Raw genomic sequence first — 13,759 nt, 5'->3', positions numbered from 1 at the left:
ATTTTTAAAAATGTTTTTTTGAAATAGCTGCACGCGTTTTAGCCCCCTTATCTCACCGCGTGGCTTCAAGTAATTCCCTTACTAGCAACACGCGTATAAATCCCACCTTATCTCACCATATGCGTATCAACCCCTATCCTAATACCACCTCATGTGTATCAATATCACAACACAATAATAAACTCGCACCTCATGTGCCCATGTGCCACAACACTTGCCAAAATCAACAATACTAATGTTACCACAACATAGAGGCCATGGCTCAATGACAATGTGTACAAGAATCTCAATAACAACAAAAAAAAATGAGGAATACTCAACAAGGAAAGATATCTTAATAATTAACAACTTCAACCTCAATGTTATAATGGCTTTCGCAGCTTCAACATCAATAACCCAACAAGAAGATATTCCACGAAATAACACTTCAAGTAAGAGTAATTCAACAATAAAGGGGTAACAAGACAATAAGAGAGGTAGCAACTTCAACTAAATCATATAAGAGCAATTACAACAACAAAGGATAGTGCAAATGCTAACAACGTCAATCAGAGCATGTGAGAGGAAGTTTAATAATGAAAGATGTAACATGTTGCCATGACCCAAAATTCAACTAGTCGTGATTACTCCTAACCCCAACCCTCTAGGTAAGCCAATTAACAACTATCCAATTCCAATGATATTAACAAGACAATTAAACGAAAGTAATTTACCGAATCTTATACATTTCCCAAGGACTGGTAGTACAAATCACGAGCTTCTAAGAAAAGAATTCACAAAGCTGAAATAAAATAAATACATCGTTTGTTTGAAAAGTACATAAACAGAGTTTTATAGATCTAAGGCTACCACGAACAAGAAGCAGCTACAACCAGGATGCAGGAACATCTTCAATCCAGCTACCATCAATCACAGCAACATCAATAGCCAATATCTACACGCAAGGTGCAGAAGTGTAGTATGAGTACAACCGACCCCATGTACACAGTAAGTAAAAAACCTAACCTTAGGTTGAAAGTAGTGACGAGCTAACGCAAAGGATGGGTCCAACACCAATATTCCACAATAGTTCATAACAGCATAGTATAAGTAATAAAAGAGGTATATCAGAAATAAAGTGCTCAATTCAGTCACAGTTCCAGAAAAAGATAGTCATTTCTTTTCAATTATCTCAATGAAAACCCAAATCTTTTACCGAAAATGCCAAAATACGAGTAAGTTTGAAAACTGTGAGTTCTCCCAAAACTCCTTTCAATGATAAGTAAGATTTTTCGTTTTTGGATAGCATGAGGAAAGTACGTCTCTATGCCTACATGTCATGATACATGTAAAATCATAAATGTCACTAAAACCGGGTAGCAGAAGGAAATACGTCTCTGTGCATGTATCTCAAGTACGCATTTCAAATGCAATGCATCTCAATGATGAGTTCATGTACTCACACTCTTAGAGCACTCAATCTCACTGTCTCGCGTTCCCTCTCACTATGCTCAATGCTCAGCACACTCAATCACTTAGCGTTGTACAATACCTGCTGCGGCATACAGCCCGATCCACATATGACCATAGGGCCCGTTGTGGCATGCAACCCGATCCACATATATATAGTCGATTGCGCTCACTGGGGGTGTGCAGACTCCGGAGGGGCTCCTTCAGCCCAAGCATTATATCTCTGCGGCGTGCAGCCCGATCCCATAAAATGTAATCAATATAACATGATGCGGCGTGTAGCCCGATCCCAAAATATGTAATCAATATAACATGCTGCGGCGTGCAGCCCGGTCCCAAAATATGTAATCAATATAACATGATGCAGCGTGCAGCTCGATACCAAAATATGTAATCAATATAACATGCTGCGGCGTACCGCCCGATCCCAAAATATCACTCTCACTCAGGCCCTCGGCCTCACTTAGTCATCAATATCTCCAGTCTCACTCACGGGCTCATAATGTCATGAAACTAGCCCGACAACAATGATATGATGTATCAATAAATAATAACTGAGACTGAGATATGGTATGAATGCATGGATATGACCGAGTACGAAATATCAAAGAAATCAGTGAGATGACAGTAAGCAACGACCACTATGGGTCCAAATAGTATTGGCATAATGCCTAAACATGATATCTAGCATGATTGACATCTTAACTACTTTATCACACGGTGGAAACACGGATATCAACAAAGTAGGACCACTATATAGTGCCATAGAAGCAACAGAGTCCCAATTCACATGGTGCACGCCCACACGCCCATCACCTAGCATGTGCGTCACCTCAATACCGATCACATAACACGTATTATAGGGTTTCATACCCTCAGCACTAAGTTTAGAAGAGTTACTTACCTTGAACAAGCCAATACAAATGCCGAGCAAGCCAAGCGATGCTCCAAAGATGCCATCACACGCGTGGAGACCCCCGAATGGCTCAAAACTAGCCAAAAGCAACTCAAATACATCAAATAATGCCCAAGGAAACAATTCCAAATAATAATGATCGAATCCTTAATCAAAGCCCAAACCCAGTCAAAAATCACACCCGGGCCCGCACCTCGAAACCCAACAAAACTCACAAAATCTGACAATCCATTCAGTTATGAGTCCAACCATACTAGTTTCACTCAAATCCGACTCCAATTCGATGTTTAGAACTCAAAAATTCATATTATGAAACTTTAAGCCAAAACCCTCAATTTCTCTTTAAACATTCATCAACCAATTGCCAAAAATAAAGTTAGATTCATGGAAGAAGATCAAAACCAAGTGTAGAACACTTACCCCAATCCTTGTGATGAAAATTGTTCCAAAAATCGCCTTAATCCGAGTCCCACATCTCAAAAAATGAAGAAAGAACCAAAACCTCTATTTATAGTTTCTGCCAGCATTTTCGCACATGCGGCACATTAGCTGCTTCTACGGCGTCGTTTCTGCGACATAACCTCCGCTTCTGCGGAATCAGCTGAGGACTCGCAGGTGCGAGCCACCATCCGCACCTGCGAAATACCTCGCTCCTACGCTCCATCACCTCGCACCTGCGCATCCGCATATGCGCCCAAATCTCTGCTTCTGTGGTCTTCCTCACCCAGCACTCACCTCGCCTCTGCGACACCTCCATCTCTTCTGCGGCCACCGTACCTGTGCAAACCAGCCACATGTGCGATCACACCAGAACCAGCAACATAGCAAAAGTCCAAAAATACAATGAAATGATCCGAATCTCGTCTGAAATACACCTGAGCCCCTCGGGACCCCGTCCAAATATGCCAACAAGTTCCATAACACAATACGGGCCTACTCGAGGCCTCAAAACACACATAACAACATCAAAACGACGAATCACACCTCAAATCGAAATCTATGCACTTTGAACTTTTCAACTTCAATAACTCGTGCCAAAACATAGCAAATCAACCCAGAATGAACCCAATTTTTGCACACAAGTCCCAAATGATGAAATGGAGCTATTCCAATTCCCGGAATCACAATCCGAATCCGATATCAAAAAGTTCACTCCCGGTCAAATTTTCCAAAAATCCAACTTCCGTCATTTCAAGCCAAATTTCACTACGGACCTCCAAATGATAATTCGAACGTGCTCCTAAGTCCAAAATCACCCGACGGACCTACCGAATCCATCAAAACTCTGTTCCAGGTTCAAATTCACAAAAAGTCAAACTTTGTCAACTCTCCCAATTTAAAGCTTCAACAATGAAATCCATTCTTCTAATTCAATTCTGAATAACCTGAAAACCATAACCGGCGATTCACATAAGCCATAAGACATCATACAGAGCTACTCATGCCCGTAAACTACCGAGCAAACTGCAAATGCTCAAAACGACCGGTTGGGTCAGTACATTCTCCCCCACTTAAACATACGTTCATCCTCGAACGTGTCCAGAGTTGTTATCAAAGCCATCAAACCGCCGTATAACCTTTCCATGTACATACCCGGGGGTGATCCCACGTCACCCTATCCTATATAGGTCCGATAACATAACATAACTGAAATTTCTCAATTCAACATAGCCCACAAGCCTTAGAATCCAATTTCCAACATCCGAAATTTCTTATAATATCTGAATCTCGCAACCTACACACCGTATAATTCTGAACAAGTTGTACCAAACCGCAACCATAACTCAAGTTACAATCACAGGATATACCACATAACTCAAATACCGCTAGAAAAATTTTCGATCATAGTAGCTGCTCAAAACAACCCAATTCCGGTAATAAACCCCATATCTAACAAAACCTCACTCTAAAACCTTCGTACACTGCCAATAATGAAAGAACATGTAGAAACTCATAACCATTCATCAAATCAACAAGCCATGGAGCTCACTCTCCTTCAACAAGAACTATAGCCAATTCCTAAGCCGTCTTCCGATATTATCCTTCCAAATATACTGCAATCAAATACGATAGTACCCATCCTAGATCCGACGACTTCATCTTATCGAATACCAACTACTCTACTGATACGCAACACCAATACTACCCATAGCCACAAACTGTGTAATCTATGCACCAATAAGCAACAATCCAAATGTACTCAATCATGGAAAAAATGACTCAGACGAGAGAACTGTCCTGCAAGATCAACAAGTACCACCACAACGCAATGCTAAGAACCTATCACACACCGTAGAACCATAACACACGAATCTAACACAAGGGATCATATCTCAACATAACTCAGCTGTAATGCGTGACCCCATCCAAACACTGATCCATATGAAATACCTCAGCCACCATGCTCAAAATCAATAACCACGCGCAATCCGACATCAAGTACTCAAAGTGCATTACCATAACCACAGAGAAGCAGATGACACAATACCACACAAAACCCAAAAGAACATAACCCATACACCATCAACCATGCAATACCCAATTACTCATCTCGCTCAAATTCCACTATAAAGCCTAAATAGAACCGCACTAGGTGTGCTTATAACCAACGGATCACAACTCCTCGTAGCATAGAAGAGTAACTCACAGATCATTTCAGAACACGAATAAGTTCAAAAACAACTGAATGGTACATCCCTCAACAATAGCGGTATGGAGCCAACCAATCCGGCTCGGTGTAGAATACACTTCCTAATTGGGCCTACCAATGGACCCCCAAATCAACTCCGGCCACCCACAAATAGATAAATAACCCTTCGAAATACCACAATGACTGAATCATAACACATGCTAGCTTCGGCCATGACTTCACAGTCCACACCCATGAAACAATCCGTTCATGAGAACTCCCAGTCTCCAAATCCATAGAACACACGAATCACCATATCTGATCCCAACTCCACCGCCAGAATGTCTAACACATATCTCATACACGATCATCCCTCGAGAAATACTTCTAAAATTCTTCCGTGCCATATAGCAAAATTTGAATATCAGCAGTCGATCAACTAGGAGAGTGCCGCAGTACCAGTGAAGTATCCATAAATCAAAACACATTGCCCCTTCTGAAATGTATACTCTCATCAAGCCATACCAAATAGTAATATCATTTACCTAGTCATCTGAAACCGTCCATGTTGCCTACGAATTGTATGACCTTCCTTTCAAAACTGAACTGTGATCTCGCCACATATACCATGCCATCATATGAAAAATACGAGAACTTCATAGTCCACCCTGAGTCACAAGCAACTACATACTCAATTAGCCAAGGACCTTCCCTTTGATTTCATCCAGGAGAAATTCACTATACACCACATGCTCCTCACACGAGCAGAAAATATAATCCTCGAACCGTGGTAAAAACCCTTGAGAACTCTTTGAAGTCTATTTGCACATAACCAAGCTATCATAACCGAATATCTCTAACTTAACCCAGCCACACAAGTCGCCAAAACCCAAGAGCATTGCCACGAAACACCTGTAGAGACTAGCCACGTCATAAGTACCCAAAGAACCGATTATATCCATTACTTTGCTGATCCAACCTACTACCGAGTTGTCCTATTTCTCCAAGTCATTTCCAAATTTCCTTCAAATTGATACTTCTCCTTGCTAGAACACCACTATCCTTAACCAAAATTCACCACACAAGAGACTGTAGTATAAAACCACAACGTCCCAAGGCCCATAAGCCGCTGACTTCCCTCTTAAGCAGCCCAAAGCACCACAACCGAGACAGCCACTCTAAAGAGACCTTATGTGAACCTAAAATTGTTTCTTTCACTTTCTTGATACTGAAATGCATAACCCACAATGATATAAAAAAATGCCACAAGTCACGACACCGTCCAATATAAATCTCAGTTTCAAGCCATATACAAATCTTGAAAATTCCAAATCGCTACATTTAAATCTTGGATCCATTAGAATCATTCTCGAGAGTTATCCACTCTTCTCCAATCTCAATTAAACCGACCAAATGAACCAAATGACCTATGCCCCATTAGCACACCAACACCCAAGGGAGTAACCCACACTCCTAAGCAACCGAGCAATTCCTACTCCATGCATACTACATCCTTCGAGCTAACCACTCAATCATTCAATGACTCCCACATTCCCATAGAGTGTAATACAACCTGTATCCAGAAATTCCTTTACCCGAGTCATCCTCGATCTCGACCTCTACAAGTCATAACTGATTCACCAGTATACCCCGAACCGAAACCAATACAACACATAACCGTGCAATCAACTCGTTGATAGCAGACTCCCCCACTTGGCTCAAAGCCATAGATCAAAACACACAATAACTCACAATGCCCATACTCTATTACTACCATAATATCGTGGTGAGATTCAACTAAATCCTCCATCCGCTCATGCAACACAAACCATCTAGTACATCAAATCATCTGCGAATCTCGCGTTCATCCTCGTGATGGATAAGCCAACTTCCATAAGCGATCCAAACTCAAATTGCAACATATATCATTCACTGGTAAAAGAGAACTCTATACAAAACATCATAGGGATCACACAACCTCAGGACACCTCGCAGGAGACAACCCACCTGCTTTACCTCAAACTGACATCTCCTTTTACCCTTCCATAGTCACGACTACTATGCAATCATTTAATCTTCCTGAGTCTGAACTCATAACACGACATGAAAATATACTTCACTCCACAACTAAACAACATGAAAGGTCCTTCAACACACCCATAACTCGAGGCCATATGCCAAATCAAGACAGAAATCAAACACCCAATAGTCCTTGCTACATCTCAAGTAAACTCTTCTCGTCACATTTGAAAAATCTGAACACATCTCGCAGTCACATCATACTCACCACATAGTCATCCAATCACAAATTCCACTAATAGGGACACCACCGGACATCTAAGTCCCAAAAGTACTTGCTCACACAAACGAAATCTCCATGCTTAAGCTACCATCAAAACCCGGCCTCAAGCCCTCCAGACTGGCCCATCATCCGCATGCCAAAATTATATCTCGCACCTCAACCATGGAATTACAAGCCGTCATTGCACAGCTGATACCGAGCGCTCATATCCGCATACGAATGCGTGGAAGGAATTCAAAGGGTTACGCTTCAAGCTGAATCAATGCCGCACGATAAGGAAAGAAAGATGGGAAGTATATCCTAAATATCATGTAGCCTCTCGAATATAGGTATGGACGTCATCATACCAATCTGCAAGACGCTACTAGACACTTGCTCATTACTTGTAGAATCTATGGACCTAGAGCCCTGATACCAACTTATCACGACCCAAAATCCAACTAGTCGTGATGGCACCTAACCCAACCCGCTAGATAAGCCGATTAACAACTATCAAATTCTAATGATATGAACAAGACAATTAAACTAAAGTAATTTACTGAATCTTATACATTTCTCAAGGACTGGTAGTACAAATCAAGAGCTTCTAAGAATAGAATTCACAAAGCTGAAATGAAATAAATACATCGTCTGTTTGAAATGTACATAAACAGAGTTTTATAAATCTAAGGCTACCATGAATAAGAGGAAGCTACAAAAGAGACACATGCACATCTTCAATCCAGCTACCATCGATCACAACAACATCAGCAGCCAATATCTGCACGCAAGGTGTAGAAGTGTAGTATGAGTACAACTGACCCCATGTACTCAGTAAGTAACAAACCTAACCTTAGGTTGAAAGTAGTGACGAGCTAAGGCAAAGGTCGGGTCCAACACCAATATTCCACAACAGTTCATAACAGCATAGTACAAGTAATAAAAGAGGCATCTCAGAAATAAAATGCTCAGTTCGGTCACAGTTCCAGAAAAATATAGGCATTTTTTCAAGTATCTCAGTGAAAACCCAAATCCTTTACCGAAAATGCCAAAATACGAGTAAGTTTGAAAACTGTGATTTTTTCCAAAACTCCTTTCAATGATAAGTAAGATGTTTCATTTTTAGATAGCATGAGGAAAGTACGTCTCTATGCCTACATGTCATGATATAGGTAAAATCATAGATATCACCAAAACCGGATAGCAGAAGGGAATACATCTCTATGCATGTATCTCAAGTACACATGTCAAATGCAATACATCTCAATGATGAGTTCAAGTACTCACACTCTCATAGTACTCAATCTCACTGTCTCGCATTCCCTCTCACTATGCTCAATGCTCATCACACTCAATCACTCAGCGCTGTACAATACCGGTTGCGGTGTGCATCCCGATCCATATATGACCATAAGGCCCATTGCGGCGTGCAACTCGATCCACATATATATAGTCGACTGTGCTCACTGGGGGTATGCAGACTCCGGAAGGGCTCCTTCAGCCCAAGCGCTGTATCGCTACGGCATGCAGCCCGATCCCATAAAATATAATCAATATAACATGTTGCAGCTTGTAGTCCGATCCCAAAATATATAGTCAATATAACATGTTGCGGCGTGTAGCCCGATCCCAAAATATGTAATCAATATAACATGCTGCGGCGTGCAGCCCAATCCCAAAATATCACTCTCACTCAGGCCCTCAGCCTCACTCAATCATCAATCACTCCAGTCTCACTCACGGGCTCACAATGTCATGAAACTAGCCCGACAACAATGATATGATGTATCAATAAATAATAACTGAGACTAAGATATAGTATGAATGCATGGATATGACCGAGTATGAAATATCAAAGAAATCAGTGAGATGACAGTAAGAAACGACCACTATGGGTCCAAACAGTATCGGCATAATGCCTAAACATGATATCTAGCCTGATTGACAGCTTAACTACTTTATCACACGGTGGAAACACGAATATCAACAAAGTAGGACCACTATACAGTGCCATAAAAGCAACAGAGTCCCAATTCACATGGTGCACGCCCACATGCCCGTCACCTAGCATGCGCGTGACCTCAATACCGATCACATGACACGTCTTATGGGGTTTCATATCCTCAGCACTAAGTTTAGAAGAGTTATTACCTCGAACAAGCCAATACCAATGCCGAGCAATCCACGCGATACTCCAAAGATTCCATCATGCGCGTGGCGACCCCCGCACGGCTCAAACCTAGCCAAAAGCAACTCAAATACATCAAATAATGCCCAAGGAAACAATTCCAAATGATAAAGATCAAATCCTTAATAAAAACCGGCCAAAACTCATACCTAGGCCCGCACCTCAGAACCCAACAAAACTCACAAAATTTGACAACCATTCAATTAAGAGTCCAACCATATACTAGTTTCACTCAAATCTGACTCCAATTCGATGTTCAAAACTCAAAAATTCATATTATGCAACTTTAGGCAAAAACCCTCAATTTCTCTTTAAAGATTCATCAACCAATTGCCAAAAATGAAGTTAGATTCATGGAATAAGATCAAAACCAAGTGTAGAACACTTACCCCAATCCTTGTGATGAAAATTGCTACAAACATTGCCTTAATCCGAGTCCCACATCTCAAAAAATGAAGAAAGAACCAAAACCTCGATTTATAGCTTCTGCCTGCATTTTCGCACATGCGGTACATTAGCCGCTTCTGCGGCATCGCTTCTGCAACATAACCTCCGCTTTTACGGAATTAGTTGAGGACTTGACCCTTGCACCTAAGGACAACATATCCGCTTCTGCTACATCGCAGGTGCGAGCCACTATCCGCACCTGCGAAATACCTCGCTCCACTTTTGCAGTCTTCCTCACCCAATACTCACCTCACCTCTGCGACACCTCATTCGCTTCTTGGACATGGCACCTCCGCAAACCAGCCGCAGGTGCGATCACACAGAACCAGCAGCTTAGCAAAAATCCAAAATGCAATGAAGTGATCCGAATCTCGTCTGAAACTTATCCAAGGCCCTCGGGACCCCGTTCGAACATGCCAATAAGCTCCATAACACAATACAGACCTACTCGAGGCCTCAAACCACACATAACAACTTCAAAACGATGAATCACACCTCAAATCGAAATCTATCAACTTTGAACTTTTCAGCTTTAATAACTCGTGCCGAAACATAGCAAATCAACCCGGAATGAACCCAAATTTTGCATACAAGTCCTAAATGACGAAACAAAACTATTCCAATTCCCGGAATCACAATCCAAATCCAATATCAAAAAGTCCACTCCCGGTCAAACTTTCCAAAAATCCAACTTCCGCCATTTCTAGCCAAATTCTACTACGGACATCTAGATCACAATCCGTATGCGCTCCTAAGTCCAAAATCACCCAACGGACCTACCGGAACCATCAAAACTCTGTTCCGGGTTCAAATTCACAAAAAGTCAAACTTGGTCAACTCTCCCAATTTAAAGCTTCAACAATGAAATCCATTCTTCCAATTCGATTCTGAATAACCTGAAAATCAAAACCGATGATTCACATAAGTCATAATACATCATAGTGAGCTACTCATGCCCTCAAACAACCGAGCGAAGTGTAAATGCTCAAAATGACTTGTCGGGTCGTTACATCCTCCCCCACTTAAACATACGTTCGTCCTCGAACGTGTCCAGAGGTCTAAACCGGTCAAAATACCACATATAGCCCGTCTACACAGTCATCACCTTGTGTACATGTCTTCCACATAGCACAATTAACACAAACAACCCAAAACCTAACAGGTAGTTCCCCCCACACAACGTTAGGCAAGATACTTACCTCAATTAGGCCAAATCGACCCTAGAAAATATCTTTTCCCCTAAAATTCGCCTCCACACGGATCATGTCTAACCAAAAATGACTTAATAACATCAAGCAATGCAAGAGAAACCAATTACAATAGATAAAGCTATGATCTATACAAAATTCTCCACAAGTCAACAAAAGTCAACCCCGGGCTTGCCCGGTCATAACTCGGGTCCATGGATAGATTCCAATTACCCATAACTCCACGAGTCTATGTATCTGGTTTTGTTTTCAAATCCGAGTCCAAATCAACTCTCAAAACTCAATTTTTTAATTTTCAAAACTGTGACAAAAATCAACAAATTTACTATTTTATTCTCATAAATTTGATGTTAAATCTGAGATATAATCATGAAATATAGTTAAAAATTGATTAGAATCACTTACCCAATGTTTGTAGATAAAAATACAACAACAACAAACCTAGTATGATCCCAACGGGTGAGGTCTAGGGAGGGTAGTGTGTGCGCAGACCTTACCCCTACCTAATGTAGGTAGAGAGGCTGTTTCCAATAGACCCTCAACTCAGGAAGGGCAAGAAGAAGAAGAGGAAAGCAAGGAAGGAAGAAAGAAGGAAGAGAAAAGAAAAAGGGAGAGATAAAAGATAAGTAGTACCAAATAATAGCAATAGGGAATACAATACCTGAGGCGAACAAAACCATATAACGTAGTAAAAATCTAAGAATATGAATGGACATGTATGCTACTAAGACTATCGGTGAACAACTAAAAACTACCCACTAACCTTCTTCCTTAATCCTCGACCTCCACACCCTCCTATCAAGGGTCATGTCCTCAGTGAGCTGAAGCAGCGCCATGTCCTGTCTAATCACCTCTCCCCAGTACTTCTTAGGCCTACCTCGACCTCTTCTCAAACTCTCCATGGCCAACCTCTCACACCTCCTAACAGGAGCATCAATGCTTCTTCTCTTAACATGTCCGAACCATCTCAGCCTCGACTCCCGCATATTATCCTCCACGGAGGCTACTCTCACTCTGTCCCGGATAGCTTCATTCTTAATCCTATCTCTCCTAGTACACCTACACATCCATCTCAACATCCTCATCTCTTCTACTTTCATCTTCTGCATGTGGGAGTTCTTGACTGGCCAACACTCAGCCCCATACAATATAGCTAGTCGAACCACCACTCGATAAAACTTACCCTTAAGTCTTGGCGGCACATTCTTATCACATAAAACACTGAAAGCAAGCCTCCAATTCATCCATCCCTCTCTGATGCGATGTGCAACATCTTCGTCAATCTCCCCGTTACCCTGGATAATAGACCCGAGATACTTAAAACTCACTCTCTTGGGGATAACTTGAGCATCAAGCTTAACCTCTATGTCTGCATCATGGGTCCTGTCACTGAATTTGCACTCCAAGTATTCTGTCTTGGTTCTACTCAGTTTGAAACCTTTAAACTCCAAGGTCTGTCTCCAAACCTCCAACCTCGCGTTAACTCCACTTCGCGTCTCATCAATCAACACTATATCATCGGCAAATAGCATGCATCAAGGCACCTCCCCTTGGATGTGTCGCGATAGTACATCCATCGCCAGGGCAAATAAAAAAGGGCTAATAGCCGATCCCTGGTGCAACCCCATCACCACAGGGAAATGCTTCGAGTCACCACCCACAGTCCTCACCCGAGTCTTAGCATCATCATACATATCCTTAATCACCCTAATGTACGCTATTGGAACGCCGCTAACCTCCAAACACCTCCACAGTACCTCCCTCGAGACTTTATCATACGCTTTCTCAAGGTCAATAAACACCATATGCAAATCCTTCTTCCTCTCCCTATACTGCTCCACTAATCTCCTTACTAGATGAAAACCTTCGGTAGTCGAATGCCTCGGCATGAATCCAAACTGATTCTCGGAAATAGACACGCACCTCCTCACCCTGGCCTCAACCACCCTCTCCCAAACCTTCATAGTGTGACTCAACAACTTGATACCCCTATAATTATTGCAATTTTGGATATCACCCTTGTTCTTGTAAAGCTGAACCATCGTACTCCACCTCCATTCTTTAGGCATCTTCTTCGTCTTAAAAATAACATAGATGAAAATCCCCTCTCTAAATCGCCTCCTACCGAGTCTAGGGCTCTAAAATGAGAAAAAATGATATGAAATCCCGACTCCCAGCCCTTTTGTTCAGTTGTAGATGTCGCAATTGCTACACTGGGTTCACAATTGCAAACCCTCACAATTGCAAAGAAAGTGTCGCAATTGCGTTAAGTTGTGGGAATGATAATGATCTCTCAAGTGTTCAACTTCTTTTTCATTCTCATGGGTTTGTGACATAGATTCCTTGTGTCAGTTAATAGTAAGAGCGTAATGCAATTTTATGCATTTTGAAACCCATATCACATTTAGGGTGCTGGAATATTCTCATTTCAAGTTAAACTGATTTTCCCTACACTCCAGGAGATGACTGGTGTCACATAAGTGCTATCTCTCTTTGAGGCCTACTATTGTCAAATAAAGCACGTATGGAATGAAACAATTGTTGATGTCTTTTCCATGACTCACTTCTATTACATCTCAGAATCATGAACATGGTCCCTATATTATCAATGTCTACTATGGCAACTCTGTGCCTCATGTGT

This window comes from Nicotiana tabacum, chromosome 22, assembly GCF_000715075.1.
Source record: "Nicotiana tabacum cultivar K326 chromosome 22, ASM71507v2, whole genome shotgun sequence".
NCBI classification, from domain to species: domain Eukaryota; kingdom Viridiplantae; phylum Streptophyta; class Magnoliopsida; order Solanales; family Solanaceae; genus Nicotiana; species Nicotiana tabacum.
This window is presented reverse-complemented; position numbering follows the sequence as displayed.